At 39.5% G+C, this 21,026-nt stretch overlaps 1 long non-coding RNA gene across 1 annotated transcript in view; it reads left to right on the top strand.

The window, feature by feature from the left end:
- LOC130252438 (uncharacterized) overlaps positions 1–20,342 on the top strand; it is a 30,022-nt gene extending 9,680 nt beyond the window's left edge. The window contains exons 5-9 of the long non-coding RNA XR_008840359.1: positions 1,684–1,851; positions 7,663–7,845; positions 11,324–11,428; positions 16,655–16,859; positions 20,274–20,342. This is a non-coding gene — a long non-coding RNA (uncharacterized LOC130252438). The remainder of the gene's footprint in view (positions 1–1,683; positions 1,852–7,662; positions 7,846–11,323; positions 11,429–16,654; positions 16,860–20,273) is intronic.
- The last annotated feature ends 684 nt before the right edge of the window (positions 20,343–21,026 follow it).

Genomic DNA, 21,026 nt, shown 5'->3' with positions numbered 1-21,026 from the left:
AATGAAACCATCTGGAAAGCTGAATATTCTGTGAAAACCCCAGTGGCAAATGCATCAAAGCCAGAAAATGAAAGACTGGAAAGACATCTGAATGGCTTTCTTAACTATGTGACTATTTCAAGTTTCCAGAGCAATTCAGAAGTAGAATTCGTACAAATCATTCGATTCCACAAAAATTAAGGCTTTTCATTCCCACAAACTGTTACAACTGTTTTGCTTAGTAAACATAATGAGTGTCACTGTACAAGCTGAAAACACACCTACAACCTGCAGCAAGCAGCACAGCACTGCAGATTTTCTTTGCTGGTGAAAGAAAGGGGTAGCAAAAAAACTGAATAAGCTCTATACATCCCTAAGTCAGATATTTCTTTTTAAACATTAGCTAGAAAACGTAATACAAATACAATCAGAGGCTGTGAGATTAAATATATTTCTAGGAGAGACCTGATTTGGGATTGATTAAAAAAATGCCTTATTTCACTGCTTATATTGTAGCTACCTGTTTGTCAGGGTTTTATGTTATAATCCACTTTGGTCATGGGTTTACTGATGTATAAAACTAGTTTATAAATTGGCACTCTGTCTTCAGCTCTGTTTCACTGTTATTTAAGCTGCAGGACCCCATCAAGGAGTAGTATAATTTGCTGTAAAAGTAAGCAGTAATTTTAAATTAGAGCTTCAGACTTCAGCAATTTTTTGGGGTGGCCTGGTGAGGAATAAAAATAGATTGTGCACCTATCAAGTGATAACTGAGAAGCATTAAAATAGATTATAGTCTTCATGGCCCATGTCAGCTAATTAGGCTGTGGCAAAAAAATCACCTATAGGCATGGGACAATTGAACACTTGCTTCCCTTTAGAGAAGAGAGAAACTTGCTTGAAGTGCTAGGAAATCAGAGCAAGATCTTCAGAGTTAGATCAATTTAATTTAGATATCGATATGCAAGTGCCAGTCAACTTAATAAAGCCTTTAATTCATTGCTACACAGTTATATTTTGGAGTTGATAAGGCAGATCTTATTGTAATGGTATCATAACTGTGATACAGCAATTTCCAGGCTTTGTTGCAAGCAGTGGGTTGTGCAGATTATGGTCAGATCTAACCAGTATCCATCAGCCAGGTCCTCCTCCAGAACTTCAGGAAATGCAAGTCACGACATTTTTTGTGGTAGTACAAAATTCAAGTTCTGTGCAGAGGAGTTAAATGCAAACTAAACAGGCTGGGAAACACTTGTACAGTTTTGAAAAGGAGGGGAATCTGCTCTTTATTCAGTCAGATACACATTATAGCAGAGAAAATAGCTCAGTGAGTATTTTCTTTTCACTCTTTATCTTCATTTGACATGAATGTGGACAGGCCAAGCCAGGGTATTATATTCACATCAGCACTGCCTTCAGACACTGTGATGACTTAGTGCAGGCAGACCCACATGAATCAATATTGATTGGCCACTTACTTTAAGGCTACTTAATTAAAACTAACACCATGGCACAGCTTCCAGGCAAACCCACAGCGCTGTGATTTATGAGTGTGCTTGGGAGAAAGTGGGAAGGACACAGTGTAGCAGTTCTTTTTATTCTGCAATTGAGATCTCTTTGTGTAAGGTGAAATTAAAGAGTTTATAAAGAGGAACTGAATGAGTGCAATAAATAAACTAAAAGGGCTGTTTTGTCATTATCTAGGCTATTGGAGAGGACTTCTGGCTTTTTTCCAGGGTATCTGCCTGTCTCATTGCATATTGGTATCATCCAGGGCACCCAACATGAAGCTCTCTAATGTTAATGATAAAAAAAATTACTTCCCTGTGACTGGGGTTGGAGCGAGCACAAGAGGCATCACTGTTCTTTCAGGTTGGTCTTTTGTGTTTCTGTTAAATGTATTTAGTTCCACAAATATATCAAATTGTAGTGTTTATTTACAGTATCTGCATCTGGAGGAATCTGCCAAGATAATCTCAAATGTGTTTTTTTTCTAGAATCTCCATCTCATGATGCCTGGGGAGCAGTCTTTTTTTTTTTTTTTTTTTTTACCAAGCTGTTTTATGCAACAAGTCGTTCTTTATGTGTCAGCCTCATGTATTGTGTGTTTGTTTGACCAGAGATGCAGAGAATACAACTCCTTGTGTCACTAACAAAACCCTGGGGCTTTGCACCTCCAGGTATTTCTGTTCCTCAATGGCAAGTGAGGAGGAAAAGTAAGAGAAATCTCACAGATTGAAATGCCATAAGGAATTGTTTCTCATCTGCTCATATTTACACAAAAATAAATAGAGAGAATTATGCCTTTAAAAGTTCAAGCCTTTGAATTGTGCTTAGCAGGCATAAGTCAAGAAGTCACTTCAACACAACTGGGTTTGTTTTTTATCAGCACTTTCAATATCCTGAATCTCTGCTTGCTATTGCAAACAGTTTGGTGAGGGAGCAGCTGAGATGCCAGAGGACAATGTATTGCTCTCTGAGGGGAAAGTCTTGGAAATCGTTAAGATAAAGGCAAGAATAGTTTAGAGAAGTGTGATTTAGGCAGTGAATTGGGTTTTTAAATATCTCTCCCACAGCAAGAAACCAGCTTTAGAAATTTTTTTTTTTTTTACATCTGATGCTAGAAGAAACCAAACTTTGTTTTTGTCTCCTTATTGTACTAAGTGAGAGCTTGTGTTTTCTGAGCATTCTGAATAAAGCCAGACAACTCTATTGTTTCTAGAAAACTTTACTGATAAACTCTTAATTGAAGTAATGCACTTGGCTGAAATCATCCATTCTATTTTAATTCTTTAGTTTTGTCCAGGAGTATCAGTTTCCAAAGAGTGGCAGGCATCAGTTCTCTGTATTCCAAAGATTGAAATTTTGAAGGTTTCGAACCTTATAACTTGCTTCTTGAAGTATTTAATCTTGAAGTTGTCAGAAGTCTGAAAGATTATGCTTTGTTTCTTGAGTTACCTGTAAGGGACATAGAGTTCTCCCAAGAAACATGTATTTGTAAGGATTTGTTGTGGATGAAAATTATTTTATTGAATCCAGAGTAGTCCTCACAAAGCTCCTTGAACCATTTATTTTCTATTCTTACTCTTCACTCATTTTCTTCATCATGTTAATGACATCAGCATTAAGATTCTTTGAAGGACAGTGTCTCTGACTTCTTTGGAGTTTTCTTTTGGAAACTTTTTCTTCTTGCATCTTGTCTTTTCCTGGGATTTCATGAAAGACTATGGTACAGTTGAGCTTATGAGAAAAAGCTTCAAAGAGGAGTGCATGTTGCTCCTTCTGTTTCTGCATTAGTGCTTCCCCAAACATTTGCACAGTGATTTAGCTGGGCCCTGGACTTTAGTGTGGGTGAGAGAATTGCTGTCTTGTGATGTAGTGTTAACACAGACAGCACTAATAAACTGCAGGACTTGCTGAGATGTGTCCCTCTCCTATTAAAAAATATATTGATATAAAGTAATATTTCTCTCCACTGCCATCTAGTGAAGTTACTGTGCTCTGTTAAGGCTTCAGACTCAGCTTGGCATTTTGTAGTGAGCACAGAAAGTCCAGCTCCCTGGAGAGAGTCTGATATTTATCCCTGGGGTAACAGCAAACACTACAAAATAAAGGAGGTACAACTAATTTAATAATAGAATTCTGTCAATAGTTATGATGATAGACACAGTGAAAGGATTTGTTCTTGTTTATCAGCATTGCAGAAGTGATTGGCAATACCTAGATTCAAGTTGTAAAGAAAGCAAGCACCAAAACCTCTGCAGGCTGGTGGAATGGTGTAAAATCAGGCATTTTTGGAAGAAAGCACACAGGTTCCCTGGGAGTCCAGATCTGCTGCCTCCAGTCTGTATCTTCAGGCCTGCAGAGTGATGCCCACCAAAATCCTCAGTGATTTTCAGCCTAGAACGCGAATGACACTTTTTAATAGAAGTTTTTGAGTTTTTCAGCAATGCCCAAGTTGTGTTGGGCCACACAGGGAGAGTGTGCTCTGACAGCAGTGCTGGGAGGGGCACCAAAGGGTTCATGCTGTGAGGACATTGCACCTCTCCATTTCTGATAAGATCAGTAGCATTGATTTTGCTTAAAGATCCTTGCCTATTTTTGTAACACACAAATAGGTCAGCCCATCACTTCCTGATAGTGGAAATAGCTAAAATAGGACATACTGATCTGAAATGATTATTCTCTTCATGTATCATTTAGTGAGCAAAATCTCCTAATACTCATGTGCATCTTAAAATCACAAGTTGTTCCCAATGCAAGAGACTGAAATAAAGTTGAGAAAAGAGATAATATCAGTACTATTTAGAGGAAGAAAAAAATCAAGAGAAGTGCAAAACAGATCCCTTTGATGGCTGCAATGTGAGTTTCCATTGCCATAGCTGAGCAGTATCTCTGCACTCTGAAGTGCCATCTTTCCACTTCAGTTTCACAGGCACAGTGGAACAGCCCAAATTCCTACTGATTTGAAATCCTGTGCACTTCCCTCTGGAGCTGTAGTAGCAGTGCTGGTTTGCTGGTCTATTTTTCACTTTCCTTCTACCACATTGAGCACAGAATCTATTTGGCAACATTTAAAGGCAAATTATGTGAGTATCCCTCAGCTCTAACTGAATTATACATTACCTTTGAACAGAAATGAAAGGGGGGTTTATGTTTTAACTTGGAGTTGGCTGCTAAAGTTTGTGCTTCCAGGTGGGAACTGTACATGTACAGACTTGCTGTATTTTCCAAAGTTGTGTTAAGAAAGTAAAACAAACTGGTCATCTGGCAAATAAAAGCCAAATGCAGGGTGGAGTAAGTTTATTATTATTATTATTATTGTTATTATTTATTTTGTACTTAAGCCTTTTTAAGGTCTTTCATTGAATTGTGCCATAAATTGTAAATTACAGAACAAAATTTCTTAACTTTTCTAAAATGTGTGATAAATTCAGGAACCTTTGAAAAATCTGAAGCTTGTAATTTTGAATGAGTTTGGTCAATTCAGTAATTGGAGCCATGTTTAAAGAAAAGGAAAATCCTTTATTTTATTGAAGAAAGGCTCAATAGGATTGAGTTGTAGCCACTACCCCCTAACCAAGCTGAGTGACTGAGAGAGTTGTTGTTTTACCTGTCTCTTGAGACAATGAATAAATCTTAAATAATAAATAAATCCTCCAAATAATCTTAAATCACAGTCTGTCCAGGCATATTTACAGAGTGCCAGGGCAGCCAGGCAATGACCATGCTGCTAATTATAAGTAAGCAAACAGTTTGGTTCATTGGCAACTTCAGCACTAATCTTTTTTTTTTTTCCATTTCATTTTATTTCCAGCCAATTTGCATTTAATCTTCTTTGTTCAAGGAGTCCCCTTCCTAAGTTAGAAGGAATGACATTTGAACACTTAATTGCATAGTGCCATAATACTTACATTTCATTTTTATTGAAAAAAAAAACAAAAACCAATTCTAAGTAGAAAACTTCAACCAGTGCATTTTCTTTAATTAGAATTTCATCCAAAGTGTTGCAAGGGGATGTCATGGAGAGAATATGGTTCCTAAGCAGCCCTGTTAGCAATAAGCAGCTAAGAAAGTGCATTAGGAACTTACACATATTAAAAGCATCAGGAAGAAGAAAAAAATTTAATTACTATGGTCTTTTCAAAGAGAATTTTAATTCCTGGTTTTGACATTGCTGGGTGAGGTTGGAGGATTTACAACCTACAAAAGTTCTCTTTTGTTCTTTCCATGATTGTTTGTGTTGGACCTCACAGACTCCAAGCTTTTTAGTATTTCCCCAAAAACCATCAGAGCTTGTGGACATCCCACTGGGATGTAAATTGCCTTGATGTCCCAGGGTCAAAAGCAGCGTGGCAGATGCAATGGCACATCCCCTCTGGAAAAGCAACAAGAAAGAAAAGCTGCAGGAGTGCAGAGCCACTCAGAGCAAGTTGGTGATGGATTGGGAGCAATAGAGGAGGGATAATCCAGAGCAGTATATTGAGACACAGGAAGGTTGAAGATGGATGACATCCCTAGTTTTGCACAGTGCTCCTTCCACACATACTATTAAATCCAGACCGCAAAATGAAGGTAAAATACTGTAGGATGTGCTGAATGTGGCTTTGCACTGACTTCCAGTGCTGTCATCATTTCACTGCAGTATTGCTTTTAATTCCATCCTGTAAAAATGTTGTGTTGATAAGATCAGTCAAGTTCATCAGGTACATGAATATGCAGGACCACTGCAGTTGGATTTGTTAAAGCAATACTAAAGTTTCTCATTGTGCCAGCAAGTTGAAGACTGTCCTATTTCCACAAGAGAAAAAAAGATTATAAAGAATGGGATTTCAAGAGTAGCCTTTAAATAGTTTTCCAGTAAAAAATATATGGATTTTACTTCTAGGTCCAGAGTAACATACAGTATCTGCAGAAGTGGTTTGTTTTGTCAAACAAAGATACCAAAAGAGGTTTTTGCTGTTGAGTTATTGATTTGATTTTTCTTAGAAGTCATCCTGGCTCTTATATCCTCTCTTCCTGCTTTCCAATCAGGCAGTAATTGCACTGCACCTTCTACACAGGGTTTCCATTTCATATCAAAATGGTGCACATTAAAATAAAAACACTGGGAGAAAGGTATAAATTACAAACACTGAAGGTGATGCTGCCACAGAGTCAGGCCCAATATCCACCTCAGCCCTAACCTCATATCCTAAAACCACCAGGAGTTATACTTGGGAAGAGTGTAATTATTCCCAAGCAAATAGTGGTGAGAGGAAAGACTCCTAAGGAAATTTATTTGCAATCTACTTATCTTAGCCTCTCTTGGTGGACATCACTTAAAAGTAATAACAATCACTTGGTATTTGTAGAGAAGAGCAGAACTCATCAGCCATAGATTATTGTGCAAATTTATTTACAGTTTTAATTTTCTTTCCATTGGCTGAAAGAGTAGAATGATTAAGTAAAACCTTTGAAAAAACAAATGAGTATTTTTTTTCCAAGGAGAAGGCATAGAGATATTGCTAATAAGGCTGCATTGCTTTGATGTCAGGCTTCATGCTGCATAAACTTTATGGACCCGTCATTAGTCCTTGTCAACTCTTAGGGTCTTTTGGCTTGGGGCCAAACAATTGATATAGTGGAGAGCTTCCAGCTAAAATAACAGCCTCTGCATCTTTATCTTCCCATCCATCAGATTGTTGGTGGAAGAGATAGGGCTAATTTGTCACTCTACCCACTTAGAAAAGTGTGATAAATGGCTTAATTACAAATTTTCTTCTTTTTTTTTAAGAAATCAAGTTTCTTGAGAACTAGAGGTTGAGAAAACAAGGGCTAAGGATTGAATTAGAAAAGGAAAATATTTTTTCTGCAGTACAGATCAGGGGAAACACAACCATTATACAATCAGGAGAAGAAGTGGAAAGAATATAGTTGTTTGGAAGAATTCTCAAGGACAAAAAAGCCAAACCACCCTAACACACAAATATCTGTGGACTGTGCAGCTGCCCAAAGACTGTCAGACCAATCTGTACAGAAACATTCACCTGCATAGTGCCTTTTTAAATGTACTGCCCCCTAAATTACAGTGCTTTTCTGTTTACAGCTCTAGAAAAGATAGCCAGGCAACCTTGTAGCTGAAAGAAGATGTAAATAGAGAATTAACTAACTCTGTGTGATGCTTTTCCTGTCTTCCAGCAGGCCATTGGCACCAAAGGTAGCTGTGCTTTCCAGGAGGCTCCTGGGGTTAGTGCCTACAGCACTCAAAGCCAGGCCTTTGCCTCAAATCTCATCCATCACTTTTGGGATAAAAAGAGGGCTGCTTCAAGGACTGAGCAAGTCCAGGTCACAGTTTTGAATGTTCCTGCTCAGGACATGCTAAAGGTAAAAGGATATTTGCATTTTCTTCTTTTCTTGAGGTAATTTTGTGACTTATGAGTAAAACAACCTACATGGATTAAAATTATTGTTTTTGATGTTTTTCAAACTTTAAGCCAGAAAAAGAGAGGGAGAAGCTGAGTAAAATTCTTCTCTTGACTGTTGTTTCCACCACTGTGTTTGGATAATTATCCTTCCACTTTGCATAATTATGGCATGTATTCCTACACATGGATACGTTGGTAACAACTGCCAGTCTTAGCATTTTAGAGATGTCTGGGCTTTGTATTTCTAAGCATCTTTTTATGCAACTGTTTCATTTGGGTCACTGAGGGAATATATTTCTCCTTTTTTCTGATCCAACATAAATTAATAAAGCAAGAGACAAACTGCATCCTCCTTTTTTGATAAACTGCCCAGAAATTGGATGTAATTCAGAAATAATGTAAAAACTCTTTAACCTCTGGGCAGAAATTTATAATAGTAAGGAAAAGAGAAACATTTTTCAATTAAAAAGATTTAGAATCCCTTTCTCTGTAGAACACTAATCTGAAATGACACTGAGGGGTAATAGGCCTGGTATTAGTGCTTCCCCAAGGAAATGTCTTATCTTTTGCAGTAAATTAATTGTGTCTTTCTCACACATCCTAAAGCTGTCAGTTCAGGCGTTCTGTGTAAGGAAACTCATGATTTAAAGTTTCTGAGAAGAAAGGCAAAACAAAAGTGTTTAAACAATATTGACCTCTTATGCCCCAATCTCCACAACCCGTTGTGAAGAGGATAGCCATTACCATTAAATCATTCCCATTCCTGGCAAAGTCACAGGGACAAGTTGTGGGAGTAGCCTCGATGCAGGTCAGGTCCTGGAGGCGTGATGTGCAAGAGCACTGCAGCAAATGACAGGATGGAGTGGGGGTGGCTTGGGATAACACACAGGTCTGGCAAGGGCACCACTGCAGAGTTCTGCTGTCCAGCCTCCAGCACAGTTACAATCAGAAATGATCCCTCCTCACTCCATGGTGGCCTCTCCAGGACCAAATAATTTCAGTGCAAATGCCACGTGGGAAGGGTGACAGAAATGGGGCCTCGGTGACCCAGTGCCAGCTGGCATGGCCTGCCGGCAGGATGGAGCAGCTCCAGCACTCACTGCCACTTGAAGAGCTTGTACTCCATCCTGCCTGCAGGCCATGCCAGGAACACAGGCTCTTGGAAGTGTGGGTGCAGGTACCTCCCAACCACTGGGACCTGGGGTTTGGTCCCTTCCCTGCAGCAGTCTTTGTGAGTTGCTCACAAGCCCCCAGAAGCCTTGTCTGGGCTTGTTCTCCATTGCTGCCTCCACCCAGGCAGGAGGGCTGCCCTGGCCCCAGCTCAGCAGATGTTGTTCGCAGAGCCAGTGCTGCAGAAAATGCCCCCTGTGCTGCTGTGCATCATCCTGCTGGTGGCATCAGTTGCCAAGTGCCCTCTGTTAATGTTGGGAGATCAGAGCTCTAAGGTTGTGTTTGTCACTGTGGGACACCCTTAATATAACAGGGAAAAAAGGGTGTACAAAGGCACCCCCTGCTTCCACAAGCTGTGTAATGGTGATGGCTGGACCAGCTGCTCTGGTGAAGCTGTTCATGGACAGGATCTGCTCCCCAAACAGGAATTGCCCATATCCCTAATGAAGTGAAGATAAATTGTATTTACAGTTTTAGATCTTCACTAGGAAATCTGATTTATCTAACGGTACAATCTAAAAGTTCAGCAAAGTGGCTGCACATTGGGACGTGAAAAGTGCATTTACAGGATTATTTTTTGCACTGAAGAGAAATCAAGCATTTTCTTCTGTATAAAGAAATGTCTTGGACATGAGGAAGAAAAGGAATATGTTAATCCCTGTGTTAGTGATTTGCAATTTTAAAGTAAGTAAATATATCCAATATGTTTTACTTTATTTTAAAAGTAAGAACTGTCAGAAATAAAACTCTCTAAGTCTAGAGTAATTCTTTTTGATTTAGAGCCAGTTGTGGTTATTAATGTATTAAATTAATTCAATATGTTTTGAATTGCTTTGCCACTTGGTTTACTTGAAACTAAAACCATTTGTAACAAGACAGTTGGACTGGTTCTAAGTCAGACCATTGTATAAGAGCATGTAAAACTAATGGTGCACTTCAGACCATCAAAAAGCAATCTTCTGGACTAGATAAAGGACTTTTCAGATACTTGGAAAAGCAAAATAATTATCTACACTTTCATCCTAAGATTTTAATTTTAAAATACCCCAGCTCAATTTAAAGGAAACTCAAGGGTCAGGATGAGATTTCTGCACACACTGAGCAAGGAGGAGAACTGGCAAGAGTGGACTGGAACGAACCTGAAGTTTTGCAGCAAGTCTGCTGTAAATCCAGATATATATGCAGTTTTCAGCCTGCCTAAATATGTTGCTTCATTTATGGATTAGATGGTGTTGCTTCATTTATGGATTAGATGGTCCCAAGAACTGAGGTTGAGGGAGATGAACTTGGTTTCTTTTAAGCTGTCAGGTGTCTTTTTTTTTTTTTTTTTTTTTTTTTTTCTTCTAGTGGTTTACTTCACATAGAACATGCTCAGATTCTTTTTTACAAGCACACTTTTAATACCTTTTGCAAAATGCTTGTAAATCTGCCATCAGTTTTCTTGTTTATACATGTGACTTTAGAAGAACCTGTCACATGTAAGTAAAGATGAATCAATAGCTCCTAACCTGTGCAAATCACTGTGCAGACATCATCTCTGGCAGTTTCTCCTAAGACGTGAAATGAAGCATGCTTTCAATACTTCATCCTACAGTAGACTGAGTTTTATGCAAACCAAAGTCTTGAGAGTTTTATTGATCCTGAGCTGAAATCTGTATATACTCTTAAACTCTTCATAAAATGCTTGGAAAAATTGAGTTTTCAATACAGGTTTTCAAAATGATGCCTTCATTTTTATCCAGTGGAAAAGGTTATACTAAACAGAAGTAAAGGGGAAGATTTATTGAAGTGTAAAAAACCTGTACAAATGGATCCCAGGTAGAGTTCAGTTATGAAGGGTTTGGTCATATGGATGACCTGTGGATTGCTTAGCCATGGAGCAGGCTCACTTCTGGGAAGAGTAGCTGGAATCTGCCCTGAAATGGAAAAATTGCCAACCTTCCCCCCTCTCACGACACAATGATTTTAGAATATCAGTTTTAGTTATGGGCAGCTCTAGCATTGGAATTTGTCAGATAAATGGGAATTTTGTTTTAAGTACATGTGTATTGTTAATAGTTTGATCATTTGACTGTTGTCAGAGGGGAGAAAAACAACCCAATGAATATTCAAAACTTCAATGTTCATTGTCCCTCCAATGAGTGTCACAGTAACAGACCTTGTAGTTCCTCTGGCCTCATCTACTCACCAGTAGATACAATTTCTGCCTGAAATCTCTAGCCCACTACATATTATTATAAATTAAATTGACTACATTTTCTTTTCAGTACAGATTCCAGTTTTCCCTGGACTCACCAAGAATGTAAGAAGCAAACTCAGTGATGAGGGGATATAAACCCAAGGGTCAGGACATAAAGCAGAGGATATGATATGTAAGTACTCAAAATGGTTTATGTATGTTTGCTTTGATCTTTAAATGTAAACCTAATGCTTATCACAAGTTAGTGATTGCTTGCCAGAACCAGATTTGCCTTGCACTGTAGCATCAAACCTGAGGCAATGAGAGCAGCATGAAAAACAGCTTGGCAGAATGAAAAATAGCTTCCAAGTTCTTAATGCCTTGGACTTTCTTGGCTTTTCTTTGCCTATAGAACCAGAGGTGAACATATCATCCTTTCAAATTGCTTGATAAATCTCATTCCCTTTAGGATTAAACATTCCTGGACATTTTTATGCCTCACTGAGCTCTTCCAGAGAAACAAGAATTAATTCTTAAGCTCAACATTTATACTCATAAGACAGAATTCCCCTTGCCTGTAGTTTCTGTAGCCATGGCCATTTATGCAGAGTGACCACACTATTATTCTCCTGCCTGCTTTGTGCACTTAGATTTTATGTACAGAGATTTTATGTGGCTCTGACCAGTGGGAAATGACACAGCAGTGTCTTGCAGGGGTGAGTTGGATGGGTAGACATCAAACATCAATTTTTGGATGCAAAGCCAGGACACTTCTGTGCATGCAAAATCAGACTTAACAATTAAGTACTTGACTTTGGGTATCTCAGCTGAATCCAGGCTAAGCTGAACACATAGAAACAAGAGTTAGCATCTCATAAATACTCACAAATATTTGCAAAGTCCTTGGCACAATGTGACTCAGCTCCCCTGAAGTAATTGGGCCACCTGATTTATACCTTTGGAGGGGACCTGGAAAAGGTGAACAGGGACACAGCAGATGGGGTTTTGAATGGCTGCTCTATGGCTCCTTGGAAGGATATCTTAACCAGCAATTAACAATCTTTTTGGTTATCCAGGCCTCAGTCCTTGAAAAACAATTTTCTAGGATGGCTGAGGTAAAAAAGTAAGAATTTTGTGAACAGCTCAGTTTTTTATATGATGGGAGTTTGCTGTGAGATGGCTGATCTGAAGCTATTCTTCTTTATTCCTGTTTGCCTTTCTGACAGCCAGCTAAGTCAAACCTGTATATTTGTACAAGGAGCATCTCAATAAACAGTTCATGTGCAGCATTCAACATCTCTGTAGCAGCTTACAACAGGGAAACAGGTGACAAAGTGTGTGAAGGTGATAGAGACTTGATAGAAGGTGAATTTTTGGCCCAGCAAACCTTTGTTAAAGAAATCAGTGCTCAGGAGGAAGCAAAGAATGATCCATCCCAGCTCAGACAAAGCCTGAAGCACCTATAAATTAGTTGAGTAAATCATCTTTTCCTGTGTAATCTTAAATTACATATCTTGGTAATGTTGCAGTTTGAAAGAGTGAGATGGCACACCAGGAAATATGTCCAAAAAATCAAGTGAACAAGAAGAAAAGCACATTTTCTGCTTCAGATGATGACTGTTTTACAATGAATAAGACTTTTAAAAAGGCTATCTCCTTTTTCCTTTCCTAGTCACATAAACAGATTAGGAATTCTCTGCTTGAGGAGCAAGGCTTTTTATGTGATACAGCGCTGAAATGCTGAGGTGCAGCAAAACCAGCCCACAGATGTGAGATACATCTAATTTGATTTTACATTGGACCTGCTGTTTGGTGCTGAGTAGCCCTCCTGTAATCAGATGTGTAAAATTGCTCCCTCGTTTCCTTTAGTGACAGGGAGTGCTAAAGGAGGTCTCTGCCACACTCAGGTTAATTTAGATGATCATCCAAATGCAGAGATGTTTTTTCCAATCTCCCCCTGTAAAGGAAGTGTGACTCTATGATTGTGCTTCTGTGACATTTCAAGTACTCTGGACAGGGCAGGATCCATGCAAAAATGTTCTTTCTTGCACTGCAGAATTAGCTCTGGCACAGAGTGCAAAAAAGGGAAAAAAATATATTAAAGTGATCTGCAAATTTTTTTTTCCAAGTGGCATGATTTGGAAAGAAGTTTACATTATCTGCTGTTCTGCTCAAATTAACATATAAATTTCTATCTTGCATGTTATATTTTTGCATATTATGGATCTAATTAAATTCACAAGCAGATCAATAATTCCCAATGAAGTTAGACAGAGGTGACCCATAATACTCAAGTGCTTATATACTGGCTCCCTATTAGATTTCATGTAGCAATTTTAGAATTTAAAGTGCCAGTGACTTTATGTTCATACTTAAGAGTTACTCCCTCAAACTTAAGAGTTATTTATTTTGACTAAAATAAATTCAATTACATTTCTATTCCATCTATTATCAACTCAATGTATTATATAGTAAAACTGACCTCCTAAGCCTTCCCAGGTAAAAACCAACTACCCAAAACAAACTAAGAGCAAGTAAAGGTGATTTCAATAGCAGAGTTTTGTGGCAATTTAATTCTGTTGCTTTCAGAGTTATATCGTTGGTATTATTGTCCTTAGAAAAATTGAACAGAATACTAACAAGTTGAAAAAGTTCAGCAAAAGCAAAGGCTGTTGAAAGCTCCATATCTAAAATGGTTCAAGGTTCTTCTTCAATGGTTCTTTCTCTTTAAGAAACTTTGTTCTGGTGTTCACATACATTAGCCTCCCCATTACAACTGTATTTTGGGGGAAAAAAAGCTCAATCACCATTTGGGAGCTGTGTTTCCTCAGGTAACATTGGTAAGGCCCATAAAATTCCTCCTGCTTAAGCCAATGTAATCTTGTGAAATCTGTAGGCAAGCATGAAGCATTTATGAAAATGTGATGTCTGCACAGGCCTTTGTGTGGTGAATGCCAGAAGTACCAGCATGTGCAGGAAATATTTTTAATATTGATGAAAATGGAATAAAACCAAGCTCAGCCAGATTTGTGCCCCAGGCTTGGATTGTGAACACTGACAATCTCTCTTGGCTACATCCAGCAGTGGAGGATGGGGAGGTCAAGAAGTGCACAGGCTGTGGCTCCTGTGTGCCCCTGGCTGCCCTCATGTCTGGCAGTCATCTTCCTGTCTCTTCTGTGTAGTAAGAAAGGATGAAATTCCAGTTTAACAGAGAATACTGAGTTTCAGATAGTCCAGTGCTTCCCAGTGGTGGAGGAAGCAGCACCAAGGAGCGAGTTATTCCACCCACAGCCCAGCTTTGTCTGTCTGTTCCTCTCCCTCCTCACTGGAGGCAGAGTGAGGTGGGATGGGAGGTTAAACCAGGTGCTTCTTTTTTCTATGCTTAAATTAGGAAAAATGAATCTACCTTAGCTGACTTCCCCAGCAACACTCACAGTGCTTAGCTGGGGCATGATTAACTGTTCCATCTGCTGGTATCCTAATTACAGATACTGTAACAATGGCTTTTGTCCTGCTGTATGACTATGGGAGGAAAAGACAAAGAAAATTTGGCTCAGCAGACATAAACAATAAGGGGGTGGTTTTTTGTGCCTGGTTGGGTTTTTTTAACCTGTTAAAAAAGCAATGTGTCCTGCTTGTCCTGGAATGCTATTCTCAACCAAAGTCTTAGTTTTGAAAATTATGAGTTGTTTAGCTCTTTCTATCTTCTAATTGCTTAATTTAGTTCAATTGTAGCTTCAGAGTTCTTTATGAATTATATAAGGAAAAAGAAATCTTTCAGCCCTGAATTGAAACACCCAACCTCAGTGCTGTGTCCCTTCAGTGTCACCATTTATGCAAGAGAAGTGATGAATGAAAATCTAATCCAGACTTCAGGACTAGTGACATCTCACACTGACACAGTGCCTTGAGAGAACAACAGGATAGGCTGGCACATCTCCTGTAACATATTAAAATAACCAGAATAAATACCTAAAAATGCCACCACATATTAATAAGGTATCACCTGCAAATGAATGCAACTCCCACCTCCTTGAAAAGGAGAGGTTTTTGTAGTTGAGACACAATTAAATCATAGCTATCTTTTCACAGAATGAACTTTTACTGTTGAAATGCCTGCCTGAGCTCCAGGCACACTGCCACAAAGGAACAGGCATTCCTCAGTTCTATGCTGGTGCTCCAGCTCTATCTGGCCTAAAAGACAGGATGGAGTCTGGCCTGCAAAGTTATTATTATAATGTTAACATAAATATAATTATGTTTTCTCCAGCAATGGAATTAGTGCCACTAGGAAACAAAATCATTTCAGGTCTCTCCTGCTGTGTTTGTATGAGCTTGGGGTCTAACTGCCAACCAGGGAAATTTGGCCTTTGTACTCAAATAATGCAATGCTGTGCTTTCCATTTCAAGATGAAATTACTGCTGGTGGGATTTGTGATATAGGAAAAGAATTTGTGTTGCTAAATCTTTTGGTAGATGAGGCTGCTTTGTCTCACCACATAAAGATAGCTATTACATGGCCATGCATACACAGATGAACAGCTAGAGCTTATGTGCACATGTGTGTGCTGGTTTGGGCTGTCTTTTCAGGAACATTAGTGTGATGTGCATCATTGTAAGTACAATTTTTATGGAGAAGGATATAAGCCTCCAGGTGCCTATTCCCTCTCTAAGTGCACTCATTTTCTGGAGGTGGATGAGGGATCTCAGCAGTAAGCACTGGGATGCTGCTCCCCACGTCTCCTTACTGCAGACCCAGGCAGGCCATGCTAAGGATTTTCTGGCATGCCATATGCCCACATTTTTCCTGGTGAAAGCAAGGATTGGATATAGGAAAGGGGAAGGACTTTGTTAACCACAGACTTTTATTCTGTGTTTTAGTGTACCAGTCAGTTGGGAAATCAATGATTCGCTAGAGATTCCTGGAGCATTTCTTGTGCATCAAGAGGTTGGCTTTTCCCTCAGCATCACAGAACACACAGAATTAGTTTAGAGTGATGGTGAAGAGCTAATTCTCCCTGTAATTGTGCTTCCTGTGCCAGTATTGCAGTGTTCTCAAAAACAGTCTCAAATGAGGTAAAATCAACAAACTGAAGCCAATTTCTCTTACACATAGCCTTAAGCCTTTTTTCAAAGAACTCTGAAATGATACTGCAGGGTAAGTATTCCAGCTGCTGCTTCAGTGGTGTCCAACTGCAGTGATTTTGAGCAAAGCCTCCATGAAAGCAGCAGGAAATTTGTGCTGTCTTGCTGGCCAGCTGGATTCCAAGTACAAATCAAGCCCTCATGCTGCCCTTATTCAGGGATAACAGTACCAATAGGGTGAGGGTAGGCTGGACTTTTGGGTCAGATCAGATGGGCACTTCTGAAGCAAATTTCCTGATTTCTCCCACTTACCATGCTTTTCCTTGCCCCTCAGGTCAGAGCATAGGAACTGGGCTTTTGGATGAAGCCATCATCAGAGAGGTACTCCAGGAGGATGCTTCCTAAGCTCCAGCCAGTCAAGACATGAGGCTAAACTGGAAAATCAGCCACAGGATAGTGTGGATGTGGAGTCCTCACTACCAGCTGTGTTTCTGCTCCTGTTTAGCTTTCCAGAGTAGGCAGAGCCATCTGACATCCAGGTAAAACACCTACTGCATTACAGACTCTCATTCTGAGTAAACTGGAAATTTAAATAAGTAGTAGAAACTTTAAAATAATGCAGTGCTCATCCCAAATGATTTAAACTTGAGGCTTTCAACTCCCTAGCACAGTTTCTTTCTTCCCCTCCTCAGCTGAAGAAGCAACTCTGCTTTTGAGACTCTCCACTACCATATGCATGTTAAAAAAAAACAACAACAACTCTTTTTCACTATGATTTACATACCAAATTTGCTTATTTACTCCTAGGTAGAATTAATCTTGTCTTTAATTACTTTTATAGCAATTACATGCTTTTAATCTGTGGTTTTGTGATCTATTTCTTACAGCTGCAGTGAACAAAAAACAAATAGGCTGGGGGAAACACATCCCTTCTGTAGGTGGCCACTGTAGGCTTCTTTTAAACTATAACAAGCCTCATGAATTAAGGCCTAAGTAGTTTTCAGGATTTGAACAAATGAGGATATTTCAGTCAAGGACATCATTGACAGCTCTTTATTGAAAATGTCAAGAGTGTAAAGCCCAAAAAATCTTGTCCCAGAAAGCTTAAGATTGCAAACTTACAGGATTGTGTTCAAGCACTCTGTACTGGTTTTAATCTTCCTCTTGTTTTTCTCTCATTGCAAGTGGTCAAATTACACAAGTAAGGATAGGAGAAATTAATTCATAAACTTCTTAGATATCTGGATTTAAAGTTTTAGTTGGACTGACTTCTAATGTGCAAAAAGTGTACACTTGTATTTCTCTTCCCTCCTGAACATCTGAAGATGACAGTATTAAAGAATTAGTCCCCAGAGCATTATTATCCACTTCCAACTGATGGGGCACAAAGAGATTTGATGACTTTTTCAATACACTGTGGTAAAGCTAGGAAAGGAATCCAGATGTCCTGGTTCCTCATCCTGTCCCTGAACCACAACCCACACATCCCTGCCTTATTAGTGACAATCACAGCACATGAAAACAGACTATTTATATCTAAATATTTCATCTGTTCTCACTCATTATTCCCTAACTCACCAATGTAATTATGTTGGCAGGGTGACAATCTCTTCTTTCCCCAGTAAGAGCAAACAGATTGTTAGGTTTTCTGCTGAGATACAAGCTGCACAAGAAGAGCTCCCAAATAAATCAGATCAAAAGGACCACGTTTCCATTGAAACATCCTTGGTCAGGCAGCAATGGGAGAGAAGATTTCATAACATCTTCCTTGGCTGAGTCAAACAGCTGCATTAAAAGCACTGATCAAGAAAGGTTAACTTTGAAAAGAATATTAACCCAGAATAGGTTTAGCCCGAGAGAGGAAAAAAAATCCAATAAAAAGGGGCTTTGGGAAGTTCTGGTTTTTGAATGTCATGTGATATTTAACAGAGTTTGCACAACAAGCAGCTTTGGATAGAAAAATAAGATGGTCTGTGCAAAATTGATCCAAGATTCACATTTCATAAATATCATTACCAGTTACTTAAGTGATTCTCTGATTAGCAAAATGATGCTTTTTCTGGTAAAATACTTGCTGCCATGGACGGGGAAGATCAGTGCATTTTGGGTAGAACACAAAGCTCCTTGTGGATTTTGCTGCTGAAGGCAGTGACACCACATTTCACTGTATAAGGCAAGAACCTCGCAGGTCTTGACAGTGCTTGGGCTACTCATCTTGAAGTGGCAGCCACACTCTGTGTCCCAGATGCAGACATAATAGACAGATAATGTGCATAATCACAATCCTTTTAATTTCCCAATGACATGCAGGAGTGAGGTTGTCTTTGTTAGCGTGTACACAATGTGTTCACTAGTTCTGCTCAATAGGATACCACAGCTCATTGCACAGAACTTCAGGTTCCTAATTCCAAGCAGACTTAGAGCAAAGGCTGAGAGCATAACATGGATTCATAATGTTCAGGTTTCAAAAAACAATCACCTATTAACAGCAATGTTTTGGCTGGGATTTTTTCTCTGCTGACCACGTGCTTCCATATGTAACCCTGAGAAATCTCCCCTGTGGTGAAACGTGGCCAGTGGTATTTGAGAACACTGAAGGGAGAAAGCAGCTAAAGAGCACTGTGTTTTCATCTCTTGCTAAGTCAGAAACTCTCCACTGTTCATGTGCTCTTCTGTTTTCTATTGGCCAAGGTTTGGTGGCTCTATACAGTCTCACTACAGTTCTGAAACCCTCTGTTGTTTAGCACCATGAGTGAAATGGGCACCATAACCTCTGTGTGGCCCTGGAGCTGCACAGGAATGATTTCCTGCTCTCTGCAAAGGAAGATGCCTTCAGATTCTGTTAAATGATAACAAATAAGGAAAAGGAGGCCTCCCCTAGTTCTGGCAACCCTATCCCTCCCACTGGGCTTTCCTAGAGGTGGCAGAGTTGAAACTCGCAGGTTTTATTTTCAGAACATGGTCATTTCTCATTTTGGTATTTTAAAGTAAACAGTCCTTGGTTCCCATGTATTATTCAAGTAGAGAGAAGTGGGTATCCAGTGCACAGATAATCAAACATCCAGCCTGCACCAGACAACCTTCTCAAATCACTTGAGAAACTTCCCTATTGCTGTTGTTATCATTCTCCATCCACTTCCTCCAATTATCCAGCACTTCAAACATTGTATCCCATGTTTTCCCCACAGCTGTGGGGTGAAGAAAGCAAGAGCTGTGTTCCTTTCAGCTCCCCTAACAGTGCTTGCCCACAGCAGAACAGAGGGAGCTGCACAGATGTTGCTGGTATCACATTAATACAGAAATAACCTGTTGAAAGTAGATTTGTTTTCAAACCTTTCAGTGAGAAAACACCAGTTTCAGACTGAGGAATTAATGATTTTAACCTGCCTATCAAGCTCTTTCATTGCCAGCATGTAAAATCGTTATTGGTGTTTCAAGTTGCAAGTAGTAATGTTGAGGGTATTTTCACTGCTGCCAAAACATTTACATGAAGCTGCTATTCAGATCAAATTATCTTGAAACTGCCAAGCGTGCATGGATTCCAAATTATTCAACTTGGAGAGATTGTTGCATACTGAAATTACACTGTAGGAACCAGCAAAACACTACGATTGCTTCAGATTCATGGGGATGGCAAAAACAGCTCTCAAAAGAACTCTTCTCCTTAAATGCAGTAATAAACAGACACAGGCTTTGGCTGTGTTTAAACCAGAAAACCTCTTCTTTGGGGCAGGCTGGGTGGTTCTGACTTTGGTTCCACCACCCTGCAGACACAGACAGCTCAAAGAGAGGGGTGAGAAGTGATGCATCAGCAAGCTGAAGCACAGAGGGTAAAGAGCTGTTACCATTTGGGGAATGACAAACCAAAAATCTAAGTTTCAAAAGTGCAGTAAACTCTCAGAGGTGCTCAGTGCTGGTAGGATCCTATTAACTATCTCACATTTACCTTTCAGGAACACTCCAGTTGTGGAAAAGATTCCAGAATATCACCAAGAAGAGGACTAGGCAATTTCAAGTCTTTGGATGTGCTTTCCTTTGCATAATGTTCCAAACAACCTGCTGCTTTTTAGTAAGGATTCTATGTTGCAATGAAAGAACAATCTGGTGACATTAAAAACATCTCTAAGAAAAAAGTGCTTCCCTCAAAGAGCCATAAAGGTAGTTATCCAAGAATCACAGGCAGGACTGTCTAATTTAGTACCAGAAGTGAGGGGATGGACAGATTAAAACCCTCAATGCAGAAAAATCTTAGAGATAAAACTAAAAACTCGTAACTGCTGTCAGAAAAGAGTAGGCAAAGAAAAGTGAGGGCTGTAGAAAGAGCTCACCTGTGAGGAATATTGAGTGTGGCACTGGAGCAGGGTCCTTTGCCCTTTCAGTCACTGATAATTGGAGATTAACATCTAAAATCTGTGTGCTTTTTCCCTGCACGTTTGTAGTTGATTTGTTCTCATTCCTTCAGTGAAATATCCTGAAAAGCGACAAAAAAAGCAATAGGGTAAGACAGGTTCCCCAGATGTGGTGGGGAGTGCTCAATGGGTGTTTGTCTGCAACAGGAAATAAGTGCCTGTGTGCTCTGCCACTGTGGGTGTTTTATCATGGCATAAAATCACAGTGATCTCAGCATTAGCAGATACTCTGCACTGGTGGGTGTCCTGCGCATAAGTCACAGATGAGGCATCCTGTTCAGAACAATCTGATACACT

The sequence above is a fragment of the Oenanthe melanoleuca genome, chromosome 4 (assembly GCF_029582105.1).
Source record: "Oenanthe melanoleuca isolate GR-GAL-2019-014 chromosome 4, OMel1.0, whole genome shotgun sequence".
In the NCBI taxonomy this organism is placed as follows: domain Eukaryota; kingdom Metazoa; phylum Chordata; class Aves; order Passeriformes; family Muscicapidae; genus Oenanthe; species Oenanthe melanoleuca.
This window is presented reverse-complemented; position numbering and strand designations above follow the sequence as displayed.